Source organism: Lathyrus oleraceus, chromosome 5 (assembly GCF_024323335.1).
Source record: "Lathyrus oleraceus cultivar Zhongwan6 chromosome 5, CAAS_Psat_ZW6_1.0, whole genome shotgun sequence".
NCBI lineage: Eukaryota > Viridiplantae > Streptophyta > Magnoliopsida > Fabales > Fabaceae > Lathyrus > Lathyrus oleraceus.
Window position 1 is genome coordinate 299442773 of NC_066583.1, and position 7589 is coordinate 299450361.

Below are 7589 nucleotides of genomic sequence, written 5' to 3' on the forward strand. Positions count from 1 at the left end.
GCGCTACATGAGTTGGCTCGGGTCCAAGGGCCGTTTTGGAACTGTTTTGAAGTTTTGGTGCTCATTATTTTTGTTCAAGTGCCTTGTTTACTTCACTCATCTCTGTAATTTACACTGATTTTCTGCTTCAGTTCCATCAACAAGTCCTGTTAACTCGGTTTCTACTAACCTGCCGGAAGGAATTTGGCCTGAGACTCGATGTCTTCTATTTGATACTGTTTGATATTTGCTTGCTTGCTGCTGATATCACTGTGGTTAATATTGTGCAGGAAGTTGAAGATCCAATGGCTTTTTCCAATTTTCTTACATTTGGACTCAGGTAGTTTGTAATCTTTTAAAGATTCTTCAGTTACAGTTGAAGCACGAGCAGAAAGAATATGCCTGTTTACTCCTTAAGCAAAGACCGGATGCTTTCAGCAAATAAAACAGATGATTGAGAGGCTGACCAGGGCAGGCTTGGTGTGCAAAGTTTATTTTCGCTGTTTTTAGGTGACAAAGCAGGACTAGACCATGACGCCTCCAACCTTACATTTTGTTTCTGCAATTCACTCCTTTTAATTTCATCCATTAGTTCCCTCTGTTTTTGGTAAACACAGTGGAGTTCACGAATCTGGTCCTTAAATATGGTTTCCTGTTTGAGTATTGTTTGATAAGTTTGGAAGAATTCCGCTAGTAGCTTTTATGCAGATACACACCTGTTATGGATGTACATGCTGCAATATAATGGTTATGACATGAATTTGATCTTATGATGCTATTGGTTTAGACATTGTGTTGCTGTTATGAAATATAGTCACATGTATTAATGCAACTTATTTGGCATGGAATTGATTATTGTTGATACTAATGATTGGCTGAATTGTGCATTGGTGCTACAGGATTGAGCATGCCATTGTTTAGGCTTGTTTGTTGCAGGTTATGGACAAGGTTGCAAGCATGTTGATTGTAGGTTGCACTAGTTTATTGCAGCAAGATTATTGATGTTGCATGTTGCAAGGTCTGTTGTGGCATTGATGATGGTCCAATGCAGAATGGTTGGTTGCTCATGATGTAGGTTCAGTTGTTTTGAAATACTCATGGGATTGGGTTGGAAACGTATTGAATTGTTAGATTGTGTATTGAAAGTTAATTGAGTGAATGAGATTATGTAATGAATGTTTATTGATATGTATTGACTGGAATTGGATATGAAGGTTTGAAAGCTTGAATGAATTGTATGGTTATGGTTGTAGTTTGAACTTGATTGAAGTGATTGTAAAGAATAAAAAAAATGGTTGTAACTTGGTTTAAATGAAATGAGTTTGTGGTTATAGAAATGGATATGGATTTTTTGAAATAATCTAAAACTCATCTAAATGTCAATTTAAAAATAAAAAAAAACCAACAAAACCAATTAAAATCAAATTAGTCTATAATTTGTTAAAATTACTTTGATATCAATTCTAACATTTATTTGAAAATTAAAATCAATTAGAGTTTGAATCATTAGTAAAAAAAACAATTAAGATTAACTTGAAGTTTGGAATTAGATTTACTTTGAAATTAAATTGAAATTGAAAATTAAAAAAGTCAAATAATTAAAATCCATTTTGTAATCAAAAAACACCATGATCAAAAAAACTAGATAATGACCAATGTTTATAAAAAAATATGGACTTGGGAATGGACGGTTGCCTTTGGTCATGAATGTATGCAAATGAACTTTAGGCCACGTGCCAAATAAAAAATGAAAAAATGAAAAAAAATTCAGGACGAAAATCGGGGTATGACAGTTGCCCCTATTTAAGCGTCTTCAACTAGAGAATATGAAGCAAGACACTCTTCATATGATCATAGTGGGAGATGGTTAAATACTAAGAAGACCCGGATTTTGATCCTGAATCCTTATGACATGATATGATATGATATGATATGATATGATATGATATGATATGATATGATATGATATGATATGATATGATATGATATGATATGATATGATATGATATGATATGATATGATATGATATGATATGATATGATATGATACGATATGATATGGTATGACATGATATGTGCTGATGCGAGATTCTCTTTTTTTGTAATTTTTATCTGCTAGGGTTATAGTGAACCCTTAACAGGAGATGCTACTAGGCGGACCAATCTGTGGGGAATGCTGATGACCCACAGGGAGACAGACAAATGGTAAAAAACAACTTTGCTGGGGAAAATAAACCTGGTGGAGAATCAGACACACACTGGGGAGTACTCAAAGTGAAATTTGATAAACGATACTTAGAATACAAGGGATTTCGGTAGTAAGTTCACATATGACTTACTAAACCCGAATAAAGAAAACAAATGCTACAACAGGTTCATATATGACCTGACAATACTGGCATAAAGCACAACAACAGGTTCATATATGACCTGACAATGCTGGGGAATATCAAGAAGTTCTGACACCAGGGTCAAATATGACCTAACAAACTCGGCAAAATACAAGAAGAGTGTATCAACAGGTTCATATATGACCTGGTAATACTTGAATGAAAGCTCAACAGCAGGTTCATATATGACCTGACAACACTAAAACAATCATAGAGAAAAACTCTTCAGAACAGGTTCATATATGACCTGACACTGGAATAAGGTTCAACAACAGGTTCATATATGACCTGAATAGTATTGAACAACAGGTTCATATATGACCTGACAATGGAATAAAAGCTCAACAACAGGTTCATATATGACCTGGATAGTATTGAACAACAGGTTCATATATGACCTGACAATGGAATAAAGCTCAACAACAGGTTCATATATGACCTGAATAGTATTGAACAACAGGTTCATATATGACCTGACAATGGAATAAAACTCAACAACAGGTTCATATATGACCTGAATAGTATTGAACAAACAGGTTCATATATGACCAGACAATGGAATAAAGCTCAACAACAGGTTCATATATGACCTGAATAGTATTGAACAACAGGTTCATATATGACCTGACAATGGAATAAAGCTCAACAACAGGTTCATATATGACCTGAATAGTATTGAACAATAGGTTCATATATGACCTGATAATGGAATAAAGTTCAACAACAGGTTCATATATGACCTGAATAGTATTGAACAACAGGTTCATATATGACTTGACAATGGAATAAAGCTCAACAACAGGTTCATATATGACCTGAATAGTATTGAACAACAGGTTCATATATGACCTGATAATGGAATAAAGTTCAACAACAATTGGACTCTTAACCATAAGTAATGGATTATAACCAACTTTTAACGAATTTTGCCAACAACAATTGGACTTGAAAATGACTGCGAAAACCGGATGTTGGTTTAAGGGCACCAAAGACAAACTGGAATTAGAGGTCAAAGGATATAGGATCAACAACAAGACCTAGGTCAATGCAAAATGAGCACGAAGTACATTTCGGCTATGCATGATTTGGATTTTTTTATGCATGATATATGAATGATCATGATATGAGAATGCTGACACTTGAGTGGACAGGGAGTTTGTAAAGACTATTTATGGAGATCATGATTCCTCAACACCGAGAACTCAACCAAATATTTTATGATAGATGTTATCAAAGGAGAATTCTATCAAGCTTGACACCACAACTTAGCCAATGGGATCCTTTTGGAGGATTAATGAACCATGTTAGCATAGTTTTTGGGCACTCGTCTCAAAACCAATAGTTGTTGACATATGACAGAATTTGTTTGATCAATTTGAAAGCGTGAAGGGGGTTTGCCCCTCTGTGGCTCATCTTGCCCTAGTTTGTTGGGTCTTTGAAAATGTTCACCTTGAAAGTGAGTTTGAAACAGCTTGACATGAGACGATCTCAAGATGGCTTGCCCCAAGTGTTCGAGACTTGCAGTGGTCTGAACTTGACTAACCAAATGTTGGAATGGTAGACTCTTGATTGACTGTCCTTTGGATAGTTGGACTCATTGAGATCTGAGGTGGCTTGCCCCAGTCTGAGTCTTGAAGCAAACTACTCTTGGTTAACTTAACCATTGGGTGATTAGCTCGAATTAACTGATGCTCAAAGTGATTTTCCCCTGACTAGACTTCTTTCACTTTATCAAGTTCCTCAACTGTATTTGGAATTTCTTTGATGCTAAGTGTTGACTCGCAAATAAGATTGTTCATTCAAAAAATGGTAATTTTAATGCAATGTTTATGCAAAATTTTGAACTCAAAGTTTATTGATATGAACGGGTGAAATACGGTGAACGAGTCGTTGATAAGAACACAATGGTGATCAAGTCATTCACAGTATGCAAGTTAGTGCCATCAAATGATTAACAAAAATCGTTTGGAGTCAAGTTAACACAACCTTGTTATAGTATGCTTTCAGAATAAACCCTGCCTCAATTAGGTCTTTTAAGGGTTGTAACGTGGTCTGGTTCACGGTTTTTTTGAAACAAAAGGATATAAGGCTCAAAATTTATTTTTACCCACCCTTTCTTCTTGATGATCTCCAGTTCCTATGTTCAGTTAATTCAATACACGCATTCGACTTCTAAGAGGGTTCGAAGGTGTGATGGTAAAGATGAGGGTTCAAGATAGATTTCCTTGAATGGCAGTCACCTTATTTTGTTTTTGTTGAGGATTTAGTGACCTCTTTTGATTGATTTTCTTTATCCCTAATTTTGCATGGACTGCTTCTTTGAAGCTTTCGGTCCATCGGGATGCCCTGACTTTTGCCTAAGTCATTTTGTGGTATTTGACATCAGCAGACCTTTTTTCAATCTTTTTTTTAAAAGGTGTTGACTGCCATATTATTGGTGGATAAGGATCAACCAACACTAATTTTAGCTTTTCTCAACTTCCTCGACACTTCAACATGTGCGCGAAGGATAACATGTGGTTGAACCTTATTGAAGGATGTACATATGGACGATTTTGAAAGATCGGATGCACAATCAAACTATCTGAACATAACTACCCTGCCCCAAGTTAAGATTAAGGGTTTTAGATCCGAAATAAACACCAACTTCTAGGCTCAAAGTGGTTGACTAGGGATTAACTCCTTATCTCTTCAGTGTTTAGGCATTTGAAACAATGCCTTACATCATCGACAAGGTTTTACTCAAAAGCATACAACAATTTCAGGTGTTTCGTTTTCGTCATCCTCTTTCCGATCTTTGTTAACACAACGGTTTGATAAACAAAAGTGAATGAGAGGAGTATTTTTGTTTTTAACATGAATGAAAAATGAGTGAATACGAATGGATTAATTCAAAAGACGCATAAACATTTCATTAATCTTACCAATACAAAGAAAACAACAATGCTTAAAAGCAATTAACAATCGACATGCAAGGAAACTACAAAGAAATGCTGAGACAGCCAAATGATTGCCAACTTTAAGGGATTGACTTCATCAAACTTGAAGGTTGGGATCAACAAGCTTTTTGATATTGGCATGATGATCTTCAAATTCCTTTCCTTCGATCTCATTGTTGAACGCAACCCTCTTGGGTCCACTACTCACTTCTCCTTTTCTTTCATTGGTATGGGTCGTGACATTGGAAATCCAAGGCGGTATCTCAATGCTCTTACCAGGAAAAAATGATAGCTCATTAGCCACATTCCTGACATCTTCCTTGTGGAACAAAATCTTGAGGGGTTTCAAGGGTCCTCTCCCTTTCTCATTACCTGGCCCAGAAATCAAGACGTGTGTACCTGAGCCTTCCTCCTCGAGTGTTGGTGACCTTATGTCAATCAATCTTTGCAGCTTGAGCTTAAAACTCTTGCATTCCTCGATGGAGTGCCCCATTGTTCCAGTATGGTATCCGCACTTGATCTTCGGGTGATCTTCTTCAAAGACTAAGCTCTTTTTGTTAATCAGTTCTCGTACCAAGGCTTTTAGCGCTAAGCAAGAATCTAGGTCATGTCCCAATGCCCCTTTATGGAATTCACATGTTGCATTTGGATTGTACCATGGCAGGTATGGTGACACAGGTGTGAGAGCTCGAGGGGTCACCAAAGCATTTTGGATCAGTTGCGGGTAGAGCTTGCTATATGGCACCGGAATCGAGTCATTGTGATCCTTGTTCCTCTTGTTCTGATTCTGATTTTTGTTCTGAACCTGGCTTCGGTGACTTTGAGGAGCAATAACTAGAGGATGTTGATGATGACGTCTTGAGGGAGGTCCATATACTGGTAAATGAGGGATTGTCACATAGGATTTCCCCTGACTTGGGGTAACACTAGATGGATGTGGAGTAGTAGCTCTCTTTGTTGCAGCAGTGTATATTGGGTGACCCTCTTTTCTCAACAAGACTTGCAGGGTTTCCAAGACCCATCTCATTTGGCTCTTCAAAAGATTAAGTTCCTCCTTCAGTGCTTCTTGGCTTTTCCTTAGCTCGTCCATCATCTTCTGAGACATGGTTCTCTGTTCTAAACGCGTGTTGAGAATCACTTTGCTGATCACGGACAAAGGATGGATGAGTTTTTTTGTATTTTGTCTGAAAAATGACATGCATTATGATGAGATGCAGATGCAATGAAATGTGAATGAATGCAATGCAAGCCATGCATATTTGTTTTTTTCAACACACAGGTTCAAAAGTCTGAGGTACTGATGAATCAGATTGCTCTCCAAGAATAGGTTCTCACAGGGTATGATCTAGGGTTACAAAAGTTCCTAGAGTCATGGATCCATTAGACTGTTTGCTACCTGCGGCAACTTACTTGTCGGGCATCAACTCCATCCAAAGAATCTACTCTAAGTGAGGTTCTGGCATCGATCCAACGAGAAATTCATCTCGTGGACCCACACTACGCAACCATCTTTCCTAGTTGGACAAAGAACTAAGGTTCTACAAATGGTTCTCAGAGTCATGGATCCTAAAGAAAACATCGAAGCTTACGGCAACTTACTTGCCGAGCGACAACATCCTCTCAAGAATCTACTCTAAGTAAGGTTCTCGTACCGACCCAACGAGAAATACATCTCGCGGACCCGCACTACTCAACCTCGTCCTATCTTATGTTTTTACTCGAGACTCGAGTAAAAAGTCTTTCCCACAAGGTTTGCAATCAGGGTATCCAAGTACCAAACCATAATCGAACCAATACAACAGATTCATATCAATATGACAATAGAGATAGTAAAAACAATAAAGAAAAGCCACATAGGTAAACAAACAAAGGCACACAAACGACCTAACTAGGCTTGACTCACTTAGGGATAAGTCCACATTCCCCAGCAGAGTCGCCAACTGTCGCACCTCAAAATACGGGGATACGACTTTAAAGCGAAGCGCGATTGCACGCTCGCAATGATGGACTGAACAGAGTCGCCACCGAACTTTATTTATTCCTAAAAAGGAAAGGGGAAATATCGATAAAACCCAAGAAAGAACGACAATGATTATGGTCGTCGCAACCAATATCAGGGTTCGGGAGTCGGTTACGCAAGGGGAAGGTATTAGCACCCCTCACGTCCGTTGTATTCAACGGGAACCGTTTAGTTAGTTTCGTTTTGAATGTTAGCTTATGTTAGTCTTCTCAAGTTATAATAAGGGAGAGAAAGAATAGAAGAGAGAAGAAATGTTTTTGGA